The sequence below is a fragment of the Periplaneta americana genome, chromosome 8 (assembly GCF_040183065.1).
Source record: "Periplaneta americana isolate PAMFEO1 chromosome 8, P.americana_PAMFEO1_priV1, whole genome shotgun sequence".
Lineage (NCBI taxonomy): Eukaryota > Metazoa > Arthropoda > Insecta > Blattodea > Blattidae > Periplaneta > Periplaneta americana.
Window position 1 is genome coordinate 178538133 of NC_091124.1, and position 22652 is coordinate 178560784.

Genomic DNA, 22652 nt, shown 5'->3' on the forward strand with positions numbered 1-22652 from the left:
CTTCTCTTCGAAATCTTGAACTCTTCTATTCCTTCGTACCTGTCGTCTCGCTTCACTTACCTTTCTTCCCACCACAATCTGAACACACGCTCTCGCCATGAAACAATACTAACAATACCATCCCATCGCACCTCCTCATAATTCATCCTCTTTCACAATAGCCCTGCCAAGACTCTGGAATTCGCTACCTGCTAGCATTAGGGACTGTCGAAATAAAATTGAATTCAAACGCAAACTTACTAGGCGCTTGGTCAGTAATTGAGACTCGTTCAGACGTGGCCTCTTGTAAATAGTTCTCTTAGGCCCGATTGTATAAACCATTTAATCTTAGATCAGAGGTTAAATTGATCCTTGTTTCAGCTGAACTTGGAATTTTGTGTTGTATAAAGTCTAATCTGAGATTAATTTGTCTCAAACTAAAGTCAACTTTGACTGAAGAAATTTCTCCGATTAAGTTAGATGATCCAAGTTCAGTTATTTCTTTTCTGTTTGAAATATACGAGTGACAGATTGTGCAAATAAAATATCCATTATTATTAATATTAATAGATATGATAGGTACATTTATATATATTTCTTTCAATTTCTTGCCTTAATACACAAACAATCTTATATTTTATAAGGCTCTATCGTGTTCAGCAGTATCAAATAACATAACCTATAATTATATTATGTTTATAACAACCATTAATTATTAATATATATGATAGGTACATTCATAAATTTTCAATTAACTGTATTACTAAACGAAAATTGTCGTTTTATAAAGCTTTATTATGTTTAGCAGTATCAAACACCATAACATGATAACAACTCGGAGAACAGTCAACCTTCTTCTTATTGTCCGCCATTATTTGCATTGCACAAAAAAAAACCAGTGTCTCCAACAGAGTGTACGGAAAGTCGCCAAAAAGTAGTTGTAAAGTCGCTAGATTTCTCATTATCAACAAAGAAAGATTAAATTTTGTCACTATGGGGTGCTAAAAAGGTCACTAAATCCCAATTTAAGCACTATAAAAGTTAAAACAAATTGTTGTTGAAAAAGAGTTATAGTCGCTAGATTGGCAACACTGAACAAACCTGTCCGCGCATCACGTATTTCACCTGTTTATGCGATGTTGCCAAATCCTTTTCACGTGAACTTAGATTGCATTTGAACCAAGGTAATTTGATCGCAGAAAAGTTTTATACAATAGAAGAAGTGTCTGATCTCGGTTCACTTTTCGATCTTCGATCAAAGTTGATCTTTAGTCAGGGAGTTTTATACAATTGGGCCTTAGTCTATCACAATTTGTAATTCAGTGAATACAAAAATATTCTTTGTTGTTAACTTCTATGATAAAATGACTAGCTTTCATTAATCAGGTAATCTTGTCGTACTTTAATTTTTATTGTAATTGTAATTGTAAATTTAATATTAATTGTAATTTTATTGTTCATATTATAGTTGTAATCCCCTGGTAGAGGGGCAGAGAAGGCCTGATGGCCTTATCTCTACCAGGTTAAATAAATAAATAAATAAATAAATAAATAAATAAATAAATAAATAAATACTACTAATAGTAATACTAAATACTATAGAATATAAAAATTAAATGCGGTTGAGGCATTGCTTGTTAATCTGTTCAGGAGTCTTGACGCAGAACTGTGGACGCTGGATACAAATGATGGAGATTTCACTCGACTGTACTAGTGCCACGCCCTGAAATCCGCAACCTGCTACAGAACACTGCACTCGCGATTGTCTATCTCTGGAGTTTCTCTTCCTGAATGTTTGAGTAAGATTATAGCCACACTAACGGAAATTCAGTGTAGTTTTGAGTGTCTGACTAAAGCCTGACTATACAGACAGAATTGCCTTGTGAATTGATTAACTGATCGAAGTGTAGGATTAATTCACAAATTGAATAATAAAAGAATGCCCAATTACAAGGCAAGAAACTTGATAACCAGGGATGAGGGCTCCATCATCGTTTTTCTCTTTTCCCTAACAGTTTAACCAGCATTAATTGGCCCGTTGTCCTTAATATACGCAATAATGGGATTTGCAGATGTTGCAGAGGGTTTTCAGGCCCTACTCTCATTTCTCTCCCTCTGCAGGTCTATGAATTGTCTACAGTCCACCATTTATGTATACTCTATTTTAATTTCATGGAGTGCAGTTCGGTCGCTCCTTTGAACACCCACTTACAGATTAATGACTTCCTAGACAAACATCCTGTCCCCTCGTCCCAACATTGCACAGTTGCCACAATCCTGGTGACCCTCGACGGGATTCTTGGAATTCGGAAAAGACGCGGCAACTCTGCCTCCACGTGGATTTGACGGGAGTCAGTCAATTCTTCTGAACAAGGGTTGTGATTGATTACTAACAGGAGAAGACAAGATTTCGTCACGCTAAGGAAGACATTTATTTATGACAACCAATTAGTAGGGGGCAGTAGAAGGTCTGTCGGAAAAGTCCTTTCTATGAAACTGCACTCCATGAAATAAAATACAGTATACGGTCACGACCCGGGTACAACCTATATTGAGGGTCACATAACAACAGTTCCAAAACAGCAAATATTGCCAGTGTTGCCAACTGTTACCAGATGTCACACGATCCTACGTACTAAATGACTTATTTACTTACCGTACTTTATGTTGGAAAGTTATTCTAAATAATTCAATAATTTGTAACATATTTTTGTAGACAAACTATACGGGAAAGGAATCAACATGTCAAGTATTTTGTCTGGCAATACGACATTCATTGGTTTGATAAACAATTGACTCACGAGATCTAACCTAAAAGTGTATTTTGTTTGACTACATGAAATTATTAATATTATTTTATTTTATTGGGTTATTTTTACGACGCTGTATCAACACCTAGGTTATTTAGCGTCTGCATGAAATGAAGGTGATAATGCCGGTGAAATGAGTCCGGGTTCCAGCACCGAAAGTTACCCAGCATTTGCTCGTATTGAGTTGAGGGAAAACCCCGGAAAAAACCTCAACTAGGTAACTTGCCACCGAATCGAATCCGGGCCACCTGGTTTCTCGGCCAGACGCGCTGACCGTTACTCCACAGGTGTACTAACTCCGAAAACTTACATGACTATAGTCTTAAATTATAACCACAATGAAACATATAAAATAACTATTATGTATTAATTTTAATACTGATATTAATTAATTATTAGTATGTTCAAATTTCACTAGCTTCCAGTAACCGGCTCAGAAATCAAGTACAATTTTAATTTCATGGAACTCCAGTACTGACAAATATTGTCGATATTTGTCTCAGCTGCCAACATACCAGTTACAAAATCACTACCATTTGTAGTATTTGTCAATATCGAAATTCGAAACGAAGTGGCAATTGAAAATTCAACCTGCAAACTAAAAAATCGCCACCATCTACTAACATATGTAGTAACGGGGGAAAAATGGTTAGGTTTCACCCTTAGGATATGAAGTAAGCTGACCCAGACTATACGTAAAAGCCAAGCCACCATCTCTGTCATACACTAATCTTTTGACAAATGTGAGGAACACCCACCAAGGCGGTGGTCGACTCGTCACTGCACATACGCAAGAGGTACCATGTTTATTAAAAAGGAATGATAATGAAAGGGGAATTATGGAGAGTTTTAGTGCAATGAAGTGGGGAAAATGGGAATATCCTGAGAAAAACCCCACAATTTTCACTTTGTTCAGCAAACATACAACTCTACCATCCCCGGGATTTGAATTAAAGCCACGATCGTCCTAAGTCAGAGCTCTGCCAACCGAGCTATAAATGTGGCTTTGCGTAGTGGATATCCGGAAAATGTAAACAAGCCACAATCTCTTCCTTCCGCCTACGGGTCTACCACACGGAGAGAAAGAGAGTATGTGACATTATGTAAGTTTACATTAAGCAGCTATCCATTGTGCCGAGTGTACATCGAAAGAAAGAGTAAGCTACATGGGAGGAAGTGAAGTAATCCTGCAGATTGAAAGGGATGATAGGGTACACTTAAATGAATAGAAAACCTATATTAAGCTTTGTTACTAAATGCACAGTTAATTATAAAATTAACCTGGACGTTCCAGCAGTCTGGCAACATCGTTTCTAACACAGTACCCTTTCTTCTCGTAATACAAATGTAAGAGGTCAACGAACGCAGCCTATGTGAACTGGCTCCCGTCTCCCTCTCTGGTTACAACGTTGCAATCTCTTCGCAACGCTCAGTGGCTTGAAATTAGTGGTTTTTAAATTAAATTTACACGAAAACCTTCCACACTATTGAAATACGCCAGTTGGATAAATGATTCTTTATTATACTTTCTATCCATATGGACAAATATTACTATCCTAATCGCAATAGTTACCGAATAAAGATAAAGATAGCCTATTGTGTCCCATGAAGGGCAAAGGTCTCCTTAAATAAGGGAAAGCTCTATTTGCCTAACGTGATGAGCTAGTTCACGTTAGACGTGATATTTAAGTCTAAGAACTTGAATTTCTTTAACAATGATTCTCTTACTGCCTTTCACAACTTCCTGTCTATGCACAAATGTCCCTCGAGTAGTTTCCACTTTCTTCTGTCTCTTGCCTCTCTGGACCATTGTTGACCTGCCTGTTCTTTGAAGAAGTCTGCCCATCTGCGCCGAGGTCTGCCCTGAAGTCTCCTTCCTATACGGGGGTCCCACATGATAGCTCAGTATGTCCATCTGTCGCCTGGTAGCCTGGCCACGTGTTCACCCCATTTCCATTTGGATGTAATGGCTGCATGTGTGATGTCCTGTGTATCTGCCAGTTGGTACAGTGCCGCATTTGGGATTTTCTCCTTCAGTGATACGCCCATAATTTTGCGCATCATTTTCCTTTGACCGAATAAGAAAGTGATAAACATTTAGGAGGAAATATTTTTCTGAGAAAACTATGAATTTCTCACCAATTTGGTATTACACTCTTTCGTTACATACAACATGAGGTATTCGCTCTGAACATCTGCAGTTATTTCACTTTCATTCTGTATATATTTGTGTGTGTGTGTTTTTTTTTTTCCACTAGGAAATAGATTTTGGTCACATAAATGCTGTCACCCTTTTACTGCAATATATCGAACACTGCTCTCGAGAATAGTTCGTTGCAATTCAGTACACATTACAACAGTGAATATTCAATTTATGATATGTATATATTTTTACTGGTTGTTTAACGACGCTATACTAGATTATTTAGTGTCGATGGAATTGGTGATAGCGATATGGTATTTGCCGGGATGAGGCCGAGGATTTGCCATAGATTTCCCGCCATCGTCTTACTATGGGGAAAACCTCGGAAGAAATCCAATCAGAATTCCAAGCGGGAATCGAACCCACGCCCAAGCGCAACTCCGTATCCTCAGGCAAGTGCCTTAGCCGATTGAGCTACGCCGGTTGCTGATACATGTATTAAAAAAATAATATTAAAATGTGGTGCTACATTTCTACAGAAATCTCCTGTCGTTCAACAACCATCTGGTTGAATTATTCAGAATTTAGTGAAAAGAGTCTGATTTCCTGAAAATGTTAGCTCATTAGGCAGGTATGTTCACGATATCAGCTTGGAAAGCAGCGATGTTATGAAAACGAAAGTCTTTATAACACAACATAGTTCATAAATTAGACGAAACGGAACATGAACCTAGGGTTCCATTTTATCGTTAGAAACGAAATGCACGGCGTTTCTAGAAATCTTTTCAAAAAATGTGAAATATGTATTAGAGAGGAGGTCGACTGTTCCAGCACTTATAAGGAAGATCAATAAAATTATAAATTATAAATTATGTTTCATTTAACGATGTCGAAACCGCCGTAGTTATATCAGCTTATACCGGAATTTTGTCCCGCAGGAGTTCTTTCACATACCAGTAAATCTACTGACATGAGCCTGTCGCATTTAAGCACATTTAAATGCAATCGATCTGGGCCGGGATCGAACCTGCAACCTCGGGCACAGAAGGCCAACACTCTACCGACTGCACCACCCAGGCCATCGGCAAATTATATATGTAATGTAATGTTTAATTCGCCACATTTTATTGCCAAGAGGTGACGTGTTACGTGCTGTACATCACTGCCAAGCGGTCTGTTACTTGCCGATGTCACTTTTCGAACGGCGCAATAGCCTACTAAGCGAAATCGTTTCCAGGCGTATACCCATTATGTACTAAAATATACAAGATGTAAACGATATAAACTCCCATATAATACTGGTGGTAGAGCAAAAATAACTGAAGAAATCAGTAAAATAATGTTTTTCTTTAACTGTCAAATTACTATGCTGTACCGAAGTACATACTCGTATGGTATTTCCGTGCAATAATTCTGCATTACCATGTGGTGAAGAATGGGTAGAACGGAGAAAAATTCTCTCCCAGAAAAAATGTATTTTGTGAGACTAATTAAAAAAATTATAATACAAGTCAATATTTACTTTACCCAATATGTACGCTGAAGAAGTCGTTTGTTACTCTGTTGTGTATAGATATATGTTGGGCTCAAGATTATTGACAATGACATTCACGTTTAATCAAAATATAAACAAATAGTAATTAGACTATTATCAATTTTAAAAATATCGTATTTTACAAATTAAAAACAAAATTATTAGATAATATTTCGGCCATTAGGAAAGTTCAGGATAACACAGAGGGTTTGGAATTGAACGGGTTACATCAGCTTCTTGTCCATGCGGATGACGTGAATATGTTAGGAGAAAATCCACAAACGATTAGGGAAAACGTGGGAATTCTACTTGAAGCAAGTAAAGAGGTAGGTTTGGAAGTAAATCCCGAAAAGACAAAGTATATGATTATGTCTCGTGACCAGAATAATGTACGAAATGGAACTATAAAAATTGGACATTTATCCTTCGAAGAGGTGGAAAAATTCAAATAACTTGGAGCAACAGTAACAAATATAAATGACACTCGGGAGGAAATTAAACGCAGAATAAATATGGGAAATGCCTGTTGTTATTCGGTTGAGAAGCTTTTATCATCCGGTCTGTTGTAAAAAAATCTGAAAGTTAGAATTTGTAAAACAGTTATATTACCGGTTGTTCTCTATGGCTGTGAAACTTGGACTCTCACTTTGAGAGAGGAACAGAGATTAAGGGTGTTTGAGAATAAAGTTCTTAGGAAAATATTTGGAGCTAAGAGGGATCTTTGATCAAACTGCCTTCCGTATGGCGTAATAAAATTCGTGTTTTAATTAGGTCTATCTATACAGAGATGGCATTACTGTGTAGCAACATGTCTCGCTGTGAATATATAAGCTTCGGTATATAGCTGTGCCCACTGTTACTGTTAAATTAAATTATGATTTCAGCAGATAATGAAAATGTATTTAGCCTATGTTATCATAATAATAGAAACGTGCAGTAGGCCTACATATAATTAACATTGTTGAACTTGTATTTCGCTTTTCGCAATTGGCATTACTGAATAATAACATCGAATTTCTTTATTGCAGTAATCGATATTCATCTACGAGTATTTCAACTTTACAATGTCTGAATAGGTTAAGTATTTGTAAATATACAATTATTAACATTTTGTGATCGAATTTTAGGGATATATTATTTACGTTTTTATTTTATTCACGAAATAGTCCTAATAAATGTCACTCGAGGTCTGAGATTTCCCAGATAATTCCACTTGCTTCGCTCGTGGATTTATCGGCAGATCTCAGACCTCTCGTGACATTACTACAGATAATTTCATTGTACTAGTGATCTGCTCTTTTAATATCATCTCACTACCTGATAAACACGTAGGAAGGCATTCTCAACCCCTTAAAAGTACAGCTGTAGCGATATTCTTCACTCACTTTCTAGCTTGTCAATTTACTACATAACAGGCACTCAACAATGCACATGCAACTCGAACTCTGCGTTTCCGATAATTCTAGAACTCTCACTGTCCAGATGGGCCGTGTACTTCCTTTCTTGGTGTTCTACATCCGTCTGCAATGAAAGTTGTTATCGGAAGTCCAGCATAATCCACAAAAAAAGCGGATTATTCTTAGAGGGAACTGGTGCAGCTGCTTCCCACGATGTTTGGTTGTTGTTTACTTATGTTCTTGAGTCGCCGTCTCTTTTTACAATCGCGGATCTGCCGCCGCAATGTTTTCTTGTTGGTGCAGGTTTTTTCACTTAATTCATTTTCCGGTTTTGGGACTTCGTAACATAATTAACTGTTGCACAACTTCCTGGCTGTTGTCAACTGTACGTGATTACTCAATTTAAAGTGTCAACAATAAAATCTACAGAGCATAATACTGTATAAATACGGAACTGAAAACATTCTTCCACACAAAATAATGTCGATCAGACCATTGATCCTTATTTGCTTAAAGCTCGATGTTAACCAAGTTACAGAAAGAGCTGTACATTAGGCCTACTAAAAGTGACCTGAATTCTGTCGTAGGTGATGTGTAGTGCCTACCATGTCTGGCTTAGATCTAGGTCCGGGGTTCAAATTTCATATCCGGCCAAGGGCAACAAAAATCGACAGATGTATTACTGTGCTAATAGTACATTATGCAACGAGCCTATAACTGTAGTAATTAAGACGTGAGTATGTTTATGAAACGAGCGCAAGCGAGTTTCATAATTTTCATATGAGCGTCTTAATTACCATTATAGGCAAGTTTCATACGACTTTTTATGTTCGACCATACTTCTAACTTGAAATTATTCATAAGTATTCATGTTATTCTTATCTGACTGGGGAGCGAAACTGACCTTGTGCTATATGTCCTAAATTGTGAGATGTGCGCAGACGCGAAAGTATTGATTTTTTTCCTAGTAACAAATGTCATTGACCTTGATATAATCTAGAGAGTAAAATAAAGATTAATCTTGATATAACCTTGAAATTGATTTAGACATTAAAAAACGAGATGACAAATTGAAATTATTTGAATATTATTTACAATTAACGCTAATTATTATAGTAACAGAATATAACCTTCTGCTACAGTATTGGATTTCCGACCTCCGTGACGTTTCGCTAGTTGTCTTTCGATTGCATATCCGAGAATAATCGAAACTTGCGCTTTCATATTGCTACAATGGTAATTTCTGATTGGTGGAACAACTGAACTTTAATGAATAGGTGTACTTTAATGAGGTCCATTAAAGGGCTGCTACCAGGTGTATAAATACTACATTTCGGTATGGTCGAGCATAAATACCTTTACGTAGAACTACGTGTGGGTAGTGTGAGGACTGAAAAAGTACAATACAAGGATAATGGGAAGGCAAAGAGGAAAAGAAGGCGGGGAAAATAAGGGGAATGTAAGGAAAACAGAGTGAAGATAAGGAGAAGAAGAGGACCACAAGGAGAACATGGGAAGAACATGAGAACATGTGGAATACATGGGAACAAGGATTCGGATCCTAGTTTGGACAAGTTGAGGTTGAGGTTTCTTCCTTGTTTTTTCCTCAACCCAGGTGATAAAGCGTCGTAAAATAAACCAATTAAAACATACTGTGAAGAAAATGAAATTTGGAGAGGAGTACGTCAAGGATGCAAGAAACTAGTTCCATTAATTAAAATATGTCTCAGTGAAACGTACAGCAGAGTCCGTATAGGTCAGTTTCTGTCAGATGCGTTTTCAATTCACTGTGGGTTAAAGCAAGGAGATACACTATCACCTTTACTTTTTAACTTTGCTCTAGAGTATGCCATTAGGAAAGTCCAGGATAACAGAGAGGGTTTGGAATTGAACGGGTTACATCAGCTTCTTGTCTATGCGGATGACGTGAATATGTTAGGAGAAAATCCACAAACGATTAGGGAAAACACGTGAATTTTACTTGAAGCAAATAAAAAGATAGGTTTGGAAGTAAATCCCGAAAAGACAAAGTATATGATTATGTCTTGTGACGAGAATATTGTACGAAATGGAAATATAAAAATTGGAAATTTGTCCTTTGAAGAGGTCGAAAAATTGAAATACCTGGGAGCAACAGTAACAAATATAAATGATAATCGGGAGGAAATTAAACAGAGAATAAATATGGTAAATGCGTGTTATTATTCGGTTGAGAAGCTTTTATCATCTAGTCTGCTGTGAAAAAATCTGAAAGTTAGAATTTATAAAAAAAATTATATTACCAGTTGTTCTTTATGGTTGTGAAACTTGGACTCTCACTTTGAGAGAGGAATATAGGTTAAGGGTGTTTGTGAATAAGGTGCTTAGGAAAATATTTGGGGCTAAGAGGGATGAAGTTACAGGAGAATGGAGAAAGTTACACAACACAGAACTGCACGCATTGTATTCTTCACCTGACATAATTAGGAACATAAAATCCAGACGTTTGAGATGGGCAGGGCATGTAGCACGTATGGGCGAATCCAGAAATGCATATAGAGTGTTAGTTGGGAGGCCGGAGGAAAAAAGACCTTTGGGGAGGCCGAGACATAGATGGGAAAATAATATTAAAATGGATTTGAGGGAGGTGGGATATGTTGATAGAGACTGAATTGATCTTGCTCAGGATAGGGACCAATGACGGGCTTATGTGAGGGCGGCAATGAACTTTCGGGTTCCTTAAAAGCCAGTAAGTGAATAAGTACGTCAAGGATGTCCTTCATCACCTACCCTGTTCAACATCTACTTGGAGGATTTAGTAAAGAACTGTTTTCAGAACATGGGAGGAGTGATAGTAGGAGGAAGAAGAATAAAGTGCATAAGGTGTGCTGATAATATGGCGCTGTTACCAGAAGAGAAAATGATACTAAAGATATGCTACTGGAGTTAAATGACAGCTGTGAGCAGTATGGGATGAAGATAAATGCAAATAAGATGACTAGCATTGTCATAGGAATAAAAATACAGAAGCTAAGCTTGCGAATTCTAAATGAGGTACTACAACAAGTGGACAGCTTCAGATTCTTGGGCTGTACTATAAGCAGTAACATGAGCTGCTGCCAGGAAGTGAAAAGGAGGAAAGCAATGGCCAAGGAAGCTTTTAATAGAAAAAGGAACATATTCTGCGGACCTCTCGAAAAATAACTAAGGAAGGCACTAGTAAAGTGCTTTTTATGAAATGTGCCATTCCATGGAGCAGAAAAATGCTCATTATGACGAAATGAAGAGAAACGAATAGAAGCATTTGAAATATGGATAGGCCTATGGAGAAGAATGGAACGTGTGAAGTGGACAGACAGAATAAGGAATGACAAGTGTTGGAAAGAGTGGGTGAAGAAATAATGATGCTGAAACTGATCAGGGAGAGGAAAAGAAATTGGTTGGTTCCAATATGTATAAAATATGTATATATAAACTGTATATGTATTTTTGTATAAACGTTAATAAATTGCAATAATAATAATAACAATAATAATAATAATAATAATAACAATAATAATAATAATTAATAATAATAATAATAATAATAATAACGATTTATTTACTCTGGTATAGTTGAGGCCAAAAGGCCTTCTCTTCCACTCAACCAGAGGATAAAAAAGAATTATAATGAAAAATAAATAGGCCTACATTATGTCTTAGAAAAATAATTTATTCAGTGCAAACTCGAAGGTTGAAGATTACTGGGAAAACCTTATAAAATGGATAAATCAAATTAAAATATGCATTAATGAACGAATCGTAAGAAGATGAAAATTTTAATGTATAAGAAGAAGAAAAACAGTAACAACGAATAGAAATTATTTGAGAATCTTAAGCGACAGTGAAAGGTTTGAAGGAATGTTTCTTGGTGCAGCGTGTCAACATTGTGTATGTGAACGCAAATGGATTTTGTTGAACTACTGAGAAAGAATTATAGTGATTAGTTTAGAAAATTAGTAATCCGGTATCCACAGAAAGCCGGGTTTGTTTACATACACAGACGTTGGCTGAAAGCCTTGCCTGCACTGATCACTTATCCTTTCATGATGTGCATGTAATCCAGTTTCTCTGGCTACTTGATATTCGCCGAGCGAGCAAGTCATGATCTTCGCTTTTACTTGATCCAACCTTGTATAGAACGTTGTCTCTGTAAGTTTCTCTATTGTCAGTTATCTTTCGCCATAAAAGTAAAAGACGTGGCTATAAATTGATTTAGAATATCACTATTACAAATTCTGTGTCACATTGCATAGTAAACGGATGTGCCAATACGTGATTAAAATTGTAACATTGCTTACATTACTACAGAAATTGTATTTCCTAGAGATCTATAATTTGATATTATAAACTATTTGATACATACACGTTTAGAGCACGTAATTATATAAGGAATTTATCTTCGTAATACATTCAAGATTTAAAAAAAAACGTTTCCTAATGTTTTCACGACTTTCTATATACAGTGAAACCTTTTCAAGCCGACCACCAGAAATTGCACATGAAAAGTGGTCGTCTAGAGGGGTGGTCTTTTTAAGGAAGTACCAACAATTTAGATTTATACAGTCTTTAAATTTAGCATATAGCGTCATGAAGGGTTTAAAACACAATCTTTTCAGATGTCTTAGGACTCATAAGAGATTAAAATTCAAGTGTTGTTGTTGTTTTCTAATGCCAGACGTTTGACAATAAAGTCATTTGACCTCTTGCACTCCAATATTTTTCAAAGATATTATCATGGTCAACCACTGAAGCACAGATTTTGAGATGTTCCCAATCCATTTCTTGGTTTGAGTTGCACAATGGGCAGTTAGGGGACTGATATATTCCAATTCTATGCTGGTGTTTGGCCAAACAATCATGGCCTGTTGCCAATCTAAATGCAGCTACAGACGATTTGCGTGGTAAATCGGGAATTAACTGCGGATTATGATGCAGAGAGTTCCATTTTTTCCCTTGAGATTGTGTTATCAAATTTTGTTTGTTGAAGTCTAAGTATGTAGATTTAATAAATCTTTTCACAGAGTAATACGTAGATTTAGTAACAGGTCTGTAAGTAACAGTGCTGCCCTTCTTTGCTAAAGCATCCGCATTCTCGTTTCCCAGGATTCCACAATGGGATGGTATCCATTGGAATACAATTCTTTTATTGAGTGATATTAATTGAGAAAGCATTTTAGTAATTTCTGCTGTTTGAGATGAAGGTGTGTGTTTAGAGACGATTGATAGAATAGCGGCTTTGGAGTCTGACAGTATAACTGCATTCTTAAATTTTATTGATGTGACGTAGAAGATTCCTGTACATACAGGGTGATTCAGGAGAATTTACCTCCGCTTACGGAGCTTATTTCCGAAGACTTTCTGAGCAAAAAATGCCATATAAACATGTGTCCTAATCTCAATATTTTCAGAGTTACACTAATTTGAAGTTGTTGGTAAAATACCTTTTTTTCGTTAGTTTTAAGGATAAAAGAATATTACAAATAGAGATTGAACTATTCAGAAGTATTATTTCTTTAATTGGCTAGTGTTCTGAAGCTAAAAATGTGTTGTTAATTGTTTTGTACAGATTTTGTTTTTCAATTTTTAGCTAAAAATTACATCATTCTTATCACAAAAATTGTTAAAAATCATACGACTTTAGGAACTTGATTCTTTACAGTTTATTTATGCATCCTAATGTACAGTCTTGAAGAATTTACAAGAGTGGCGTGATTTGTAAGAATTGTTGTGATAAATGCGCAAGAAAAATGTAATTTTGTAGCTACAAATCGAAAAAAAAATCTGTACGAAGCAACTATGGAATTCACAACACATTTTTAGCTTCAGATTAGAATAAAATTAAAGAAATGATACTCTTGAATAGTTCATTCTTTATCTGTAATATTCTTTTACCCTTAAAACTAAAAATGGTATTTTACAATCGACTTGAAATTAGTGTAACTCTGAAAATATTGAGATTTGGACATTTTTTGTTCAAAATGTCTATGGGAATAATCTCCGTATGTGACAGTAAGTCCTCGTGAATCACTCTGTATATAGTATATAAATAACGTTTTGTGATGTTGAGATGTTTTTGTAGAGTATCATGTGTTCTGTATGCGATGTTGTAATTTAATTTATTGAATGAGGTTGCAATCTTGTGTGTGTTTTTGTTTTAGTATGTTAGTTTTATGTATTTTTTGTGTTCTTGTGTTTGTGTTGTATTCTTATGTTTTTTGTGGTTATGTTCTGTCTTACGTATTATGTTGTCTATTATGTTAGGGTTATATCTGTTTTCTTGTGCTATGTATTTGATTGTGTTTAGCTCTTCGTTGTAATCCTGTTGGTTCATTGGTATGTTGAGTAGTCTGTGTACCATTGTTCGGAATGCAGCTTGTTTGTGTTGTGTTGGTTGGTCGTATGTGTTGTTGTTGGTTTTCTGTATACTTTGTTGTCGACTTTTGATAATGTGATGTCTAAGAAATTTATGGATTTGTTGTTTTCAATTTCTAATGCTTAGTGTAGCTTTGGGTGTAAGACCAGCAACTACCAGTTCTGAAGAAGGCCAATAATAGGCCGAAACATGTTAACCAGGTACGGTAAAATTTAACACGAGAAAGATATATAATACATATTCCGAAGTGATATAGTGTTAAAAGTTGTGTAATGAAGATGTACAAGTTTGTTTATCTTGTGTCAAGTTTACTCAGTTCTGCGATTACAAGGGAAGGGAAAATAAATGTTCCTGTTTTCTCCTTCAGAGGATTTTCACTGAAGATGAGCAACGAAGAACGGATGTGAGAATAATCATAACACTTCCATTGTTGCAGTCTTCTCCTGTTTGGGAGAGAATTAACGCTCAAGACGCGCCTGTTCTTTTCCACAACCGTCAAGGAGAAAGTATTGTCTGCTACATCAGCAAAATAAGATCAAACTGCAATTGAGGCAGTCGTGTATTATTTACTTATTCTACTCCAAACCCTCGTTCTCGAGAAAGTTCGTTCTCTGGAATTTGCCTCACATTTCGATACTTTCAAACAAACCTATTGCCAGTTACCGTCTGATATCATGTGACTCAGTTTCGATTGTTTTTACGCACACTCAGGTATAAGAGCAACAAACATATACATTTCATCATCCTAAGTGTTGCTGACAAAATTATGTCTCGTGACCAGAATATTGTACGAAATGGAACTATAAAAATTGGAGATTTATCCTTCGAAGAGGTGGAAAAATTCAAATATCTTGGAGCAACAGTAACAAATATAAAAGACACTCGGGAGAAAATTAAACGGAGAATAAATATGGGAAATGCGTGTTATTATTCGGTTGAGAAGTTTTTGTCATCTAGTCTTCTGTCAAAAAATCTGAAAGTTAGAATTTATAAAACAGTTATATTACCGGTTGTTCTGTATGGTTGTGAAACTTGGACTCTCACTTTGAGAGAGGAACAAAGATTAAGGCTGTTTGAGAATAAGGTGCTTCGGAAAATATTTGGGGCTAAGAGGTATGAAGCTACAGGAGAATGGAGAAAGTTACACAACGCAGAGCTGCACGCATTGTATTCTTCACCTGACATAATTAGGAACATAAAATCCAGACGTTTGAGATGGGCAGGACATGTAGCACGTATGGGCGAATCCAGAAATGCATATAGAGTGTTAGTTGGGAGGCCGGAGGGAAAAAGACCTTTGGGGAGGCCGAGACGTAGGTGGGAAGATAATATTAATATGGATTTGAGGGAGGTGGGATATGATGGTAGAGACTGGATTAATCTTGCTCAGGATAGGGACCAATGGTGGGCTTATGTGAGGGCGGCAATGAACTTCCGGGTTCCTTAAAAGCCAGTAAGTAAGTATTATTCGTTATAAATAATTCTGGAAGGAATATTAGACTTGAGAATTAAGAATTAATAAAAGTAATTTATAATTTTCCCCTTTCTATGCCCCAGAGGGATAAACATATTTTAAAAGAATGAAAAACTACATCAATATTATAAAAACTCATAATTTCATAACAATTTTTCAAATAGCATGTTCATTTTATTCAGGAAGATAGGTAAACGAAAATAATGCTTCATTGTGAAAGAAAAAGAAAATCAGGTAGACAACTGAAAGCATTAGCAGAAGACTGTAACTGGAGACCGAAACAGATCGCTAAAGGTATAAATTCGTGAAGGCTATCTGTGATTATGACAATGTATATTTTAAGTCTTTTTAGAATACAATGGCAGTGTCATAAGAACGTGTTATTTTTGTTATAGCAATCGATAGAAACGTTTATGTACAGCGTACATACGTCATGACTATAACAAAGACGTAAGTAATCGAAAGATATTACAATGATAAGTTCAGAGGTCGTCTGATATTGAGGGAGAATAATAGGTTGTATTATACAAAACACGTATATCTTTACTCGAAGTTACTTGACGTGGCCTGACTTCGAGAGACACACACAGTTGTTTTTTGCAGTTCTTGTTAGGACACCGTCTGAAGTGAATCTGTCTCTCCCTTGTTACAACAAGGTAAACTTCCTATTGTAAGAATACGTATTTTATACTATTACAAATTTAACGTATCTTCTATTTTCTGTTACATATAATTTGCTACTGTTAATGCTTTCAAGTTTTTAGTTATTTTCTTATTGCAACAAGTATTTTAGCATATAAACGGATAATTAAAGTATAGCTTTAATATGAATCCAGTTTTAAATTGTAACACGATGTTCAAGTAATAATGACATTGACATTTTAATTTAAAACTTTTTATAGATAAGTGATCTGTAGCCAATTTTTCATAGTGTACAACAATGTAGCTCTGGTAATGTTTTTGTTCTGGTCATAAAAATTTTAGAATTACTATAATTTTGTATGTTTCACAATGAAAATATTTATCAAGATATTTTGAAGTAACGGCTAAACATTAACGATTGTGGTGAATACAGATTTCGTTTTATTATTTTAGGGCAGGAGAATGGAATTGGATTTTGGGTGCAAATGTTTATTTTTTATTTCTCCAATATATTACTTGGTTTTCCTTTACAATAATGTCACGCATGACTATACTTAAATTGGGCCAATATTCGGTATCTTGCCACATCACACATGGTCTGACGTCTCGTTTGCTTTTCGTTATGGGTTAGCGATGTTATGAGGCGACAGGCCGAGATATGCGAGAATATCTGTGGGTTGGTTGAGATATGTGACGTGAGGCCGACGAATGTGAAAAGGTTTAAATGATTTAGCAAGTCTCCTCTCACGAGTGTAGTGTGGGGATAAATCGAAGTTTCACTCTTAATAAATTCATCGATTTTGGGCAGAAAATTATGTATTTTTTCTATTGTTCCAATTTATTATTATTTTTTCCATCTCCAAAATGGTATATCATAGATGATTATACTGAAATTAAATGCATATTAACTTTTAGTTTTCTCTGAGAAGAGGGCATAGTATAAGTAGGCCTAATACTTATTTTGACGCTCATTTTCCGTAAGTTTTCTCCTTATAAAAGGAATATTTTTTCAGTTTCTATTTCAAGCTAGAATGTTGAACATTTCACGAATTGTTTGTTTGGATGTAATACATGTATTGAAACATTTAACAATTTTAGTTAAATTTTGGACTTGTTGCAAGGAGTAATGTACTCTGTCGTTGAGAAAAGAACATACGAATTGGGGGGGGGGGGAACTACTTATCGAGGAAATAAATTAAAGAATACCTACAGTTTCAACAAAAAGTTGAGTTATGTGTTCATGAGCCGCAGAAACTGTTGTCTAGTTTCAGCAGTTTGAGAGACACGATTTAAATTGTCAAAATAAGCAATTCCGTATCCCATTAAGAAAACTTGCGATTCGTTATGTTGTATTATAATACGAGAGTTTAGAAAGTGAACGTATCTGCTATTTCATTACTTAATTATGCTGTATTTAGTTGAGAAATTTAGACTTTTTCCGCTACTGGATTCAATTGAAATGTATAATCTGGAATTTACTCGTATATCTGAAATTCAGAAGTTTTTAGAACAAATAAAGTACAGTTAATAACATATTAAATAATTCGCATCGGTAATCAAGTAAAGTTCTGTTCTTCGTAAATAAATTTCTTGCTATTAGATTATAGTGGGGTATTTCAAATATGAGTTAATTTAATCTTATATGTAAGTAAATGCCTCAAAATTTTAGCTGCATATAATTTCGTCCCATTCGACGCAAGACATATTCGAAGGCATTTCTGTCAAGTTTTGTTTACAGTTTTTACGGAAAGAGCGTTATTTTGTGAACTTTCTGTAGACAGCATTAACATATTTAAAAAAAGTTCTAAAATGTTAATATTGCATTATAATTTTCCTAGTTTTTAAACTAAGTGGATAAAAATTCAGATTTTAAATTGACACCATAGACATTAGGCCTAGTTAGAATTATAGCCTTCCTCCCAAAGGTTGTGGTCATATAAGATGTTTTAATTTTGGGAATTCAGTGTTGCATTGTACTCCATTAAAAAAATACAACTAGAAGACCTAATTATGTTCAAAAATGTCGCACTGAAAGAATGTATACTTCCCTTTCGGAGTCTTTCAGTTTAAATTTTTATCGTAACTTTTCAAGAAACAACAAAGTAACCGTCCACACCTGTTGGTGTACCGGTTAGCGCGTCTGGCGCGAAACCAGATGACCCGGCTTCGATTTCCGGTCGGGGAAAGTTACCTGGTTGAGGTTTTTTCCGGAGTTTTTCCTCAATCCAATATGAAGAAATGCTGGGTAACTTTCGGTGCTGGATCCCGGACTCATTTCACCGGCAGTATAACTTTCATATCATTCAGACGCTTAATAACCTAAGATGTTGATAAAGCGTCGTAAAATAACCTACTAAAATAAAAAGCGGAGTAACCAGAAAGTCAAATTATTCGAACTAGTCGTCTTGGGTGGTCTCGGTGATTCGTCGCTGAATTTTGAGATTCGTGAGTTTAAATTCGGTCGAGAGTGATGGACTTTGAAGGACGATAATGTCATTAACATTGCTTTCTCTGCCATGGAGGCAAAGCTATGCCTCATGTTTCGTAGATATACATGTAAATGAGCATCATGCATAGTTTACTCACATTTTGTGACCACATTTAATTTCGAGAATTATCTCTGTAGTATTAAGAGTCCTTTAATAAAATCACTTTTGCCACTATTCCCACTACTCCAAGGATAAAGGACGTAACTTGTTACTGAAATAAAATTGAAAAAGCGTAATTTAGAGTGGTAAGTTGGTAAATTGAGAATTTGTGTAGTTGTGAATGACATAATTGTGAAGAGTTTATATTTTAATTAGACTTCGTACTGTGAAGATATTACTATCGGGATTTAAGATAATTACTGAAACAAATATTTTTCACGCATTGACTTCAACCACTAAATCAAAAGGATTACGATTATTAAAAAATGTGATAGGTCCACAACCATGAACCCCATTTGTCTGTACTCGCCGAGGGCGCTTCGCTCGCTGTGTGGACAGATTGTAGCCGTAACATTTTGTGTTGAGCACGCTCAAAACCATGAACCTTTTGTAGATTCATGAGTGGGCTTTATAGGGGGTCAGTGAAAGTAGCATAAAAATTAAAATATATATTCACTATAGACCTGTTATCTTAACGTAAAAAGCAGAAGGTATCTAAACATTTTTGTCCTTTTTAATTTTTTTTAGGGAGGGGGTGTATAATTTTCATCAGAATTTCATAGGGGTTCGGATTTGAAAAAGGTTGAAAAGGTTCGAGTGGGATTGACAATATTTCATCACTTTATTTCAATGTATCTTCAAATTAGAAAGTTACATTCATAATATATTTACATGACCTACACAACAAAGCATTCTGTTTTATGCATTAGTTTTTTTTTTACAGTAATATTAATTACATTTTAATTTCTTTTCAAATTAAGTAGTTTTTGCAATGTGTTTACATTGTGTGTACAACGAAATGTTACCATTATGATTTTGTTTCATGCATTTTCTTATGTTTAGTAATAAGCAGAGAAATGACTGGAACAAAATTAATTTCCTCAAACAATTTGCCTTATTTAAGACGGATTGCTTTTTATTTTCTATTGGTTGCATACGCTCATTTTCAATATTGTTTGAGCATGCCTGGTGTTGTAATATTGCTGAACATTATTTTTGCTGCAATATATACAGGGTGTAAGGGGTAAAAGTGCTATTATTTTAACTGATGATTAGTCATGTCATAAGAAAAATGTCCTTACAATTTTTTTTCGAATTGCAATATTTAACTAATTATTACATTTTACAATAGAAATTTTGCAACGTTACTGGATCGGGAGGAGGGGGTTTAGAAGTATGATACAGCTCAAGGGGGGCGGAGGGGATGTTGAAGTACACAGTGCAGCTCAAGCGGATGCATACATACCGGTACAAAAGATGCTCTGTTCTAATGCAGGAGCGATCATAACAATACTGTTTTTAACATAAAACGAGCAGCAAATACAAACTTTCAATCTCATTAATAGAAAAAATAAGGGAAAATTTACATTTTATGTAACAATATTGCTAATTTTTTTTAATTTTGGGTCTACGTCTAAAGAATAAACAATGGTTTTCTGCACAAAATCTCACACTTTTTTTCTAATATAACATTTTAATCTCTTCCGGTTCCGTAAAGCAGTATCATTTTTAAACATTTCTGGTTTTGTGATTGTCGAAACGGGGTAAGAGACTCCTAGTTTTTAATAATCGTTGAGAAACTGCTATATAAGTTCGTCGATTAGGTAACCTTTTTTGAGGAAAACGTTGACGATACATTCTTCTTGCCTCACTTGAATTACGATGACTTTCTACATAAATTAATAACTTACGATATTTCTAAACGGTGAATGACATTGTAAGTTGTTTATCGAATACCCTGTACTGTACTGCCATTCGCCCGGCAGTAGAGCTATGGACAGAGCTTGAACTCAGCTGACTCGTACTTACGTCTGTGCAGAGTACTGCCTGCTCAACGTTGCCGCGTCTCTCACACCAGAATATTGACAAATTTTAGCATGCACTTTTATTTAATTTCACGAAAACGTAATAGAACACAAATATTTATTTAAACTAATATTAACCCTTTGCTAGATATGCCTACTGCTGTAATTGTTTTCGTAAATTTACTAACAATATAAGCAGTATAACGCAAATAAAATAAGAAAATAATTTTTTCTGGGAAAACTATAGAGTTTTGATCGTATGTTGTATGGACATTTTTTTTTATTCTGTAGGCCGTCGCCGACGACTGTGAAAAGGACGGCACTTATACCCCATGCATCCTGTATAGTATATAATGTCCGTGTCTGCATTCTAAGTATTTGGCACGTTCGCAAATTTGAACAAAAACGAACTGTTCTTTTGATTGGGAATCTTGAGTCGCTTCAAATTTAATGTATATACTAGTGTCCTGCAATGTTCGAACATGAAAGGCAACCAAAACATTACAGAGTTCGTCTTACTTCACATGAAAAATTAATGGCAAGATCTGTGCTGAAATCCTTCAGCGGTTGAAACGTGATGGGGTAGGAGTGTAGGACGCAAATGTTTTTGTTAAAAGGTGGAAGAAATAAGACAGACCTCCATCTGCAGAGCGAACATAGAACTTCACCATACTCGTCAAATTTGAACCGAACATAGCGCCTGTAATGTACGACGCTAGTACATACGTGTTCACTTTGTAAATAGTTCTTGTTTTACCATAAGATACTTGAAACTGCAGTGATTTCATTCCTATATAATTCATATTTCAGAAACTCTTTCTTTCTTCCTTCTTAATCTCTACAAAAATTGTCTAGTCATCATTAATCAGGCAATGTTTGTTACTTTTATTTTATTGTAATTGTAAATGTAATATTAATTGCAATTTCAATTCTAATTGTATTCTTGTCATTGTAGTTGTAATCCCGGGTTCGATGCCCGGCCCCGGAACAATTTTTCCCTCGAAATTATTAGTATATTCATGTTTTTATTGAATATCACTGGCTTCTAATTGTCAATTTATATTAAATGTGTTTTTTCTCTCTTTTTCTCTTGTGTATTATTTATCGGTTTGAAATAAATTAATTACTGTATTTAGTAAACTGTTCTTGTAAATTTTATGTTGTATTATTGGCTAAGACCACATCGTATACAAGCCTGGCTCTTACTGTATGGTAGTGGCTAGAAACATTTTGTTTTATATTTTAATTTGTACTCACAAGCTAACTAGTTAAATAAATTAAATTAAATGTAAGAGTAAGATTTAAAACGTGCACTGATTTTATGAAACTTTCAGAAAGTAGTAATAGTGCAGCTCTGCTGGCTGAAGACGAAACAAATTTTGTGCGACATCGTGCGTATTTGCTTGGTTTCCGCACAAAACCAATCCGCGGAAAGTCTAAAATTCCACATTCAGTATTCCCAACCTAACACACACAACAATTTCCCTATTCTTACCGCTTAAGTGACATATTGATTTTACTGCTTTAGGCTTTTAACATATTTTTAGAGACGTTCAATATAGTAATAATTATAAATTGGAAACTTACCACTGCAATTTCATCTAAATTGCACTGTTAATTATTGTTTTTAAATATTTGCAAGAATTAAGTAAACTCTACAACTCCACTAAAGTTACTGCACAATAGAAAAAACTGGTGGTGGTACTCCAGTGACTCTGAATAACTGCACAAATGTAACAATTAATTTCAATGTGCAGAATTATATGTCAAAGATATTTTCCATTTCTAAACATCTCCTTGACCGGCAAAATTAAACTTGCCATGTT

General features: G+C 35.2%; 1 protein-coding gene across 2 annotated transcripts in view; it reads left to right on the plus strand.

Annotated features, from left to right (window-relative positions):
- LOC138704351 (corepressor interacting with RBPJ 1-like) overlaps positions 1–22652 on the plus strand; it is a 145341-nt gene that overhangs the window by 97284 nt on the left and 25405 nt on the right. The gene's annotated exons all lie outside the window — the stretch shown is intronic.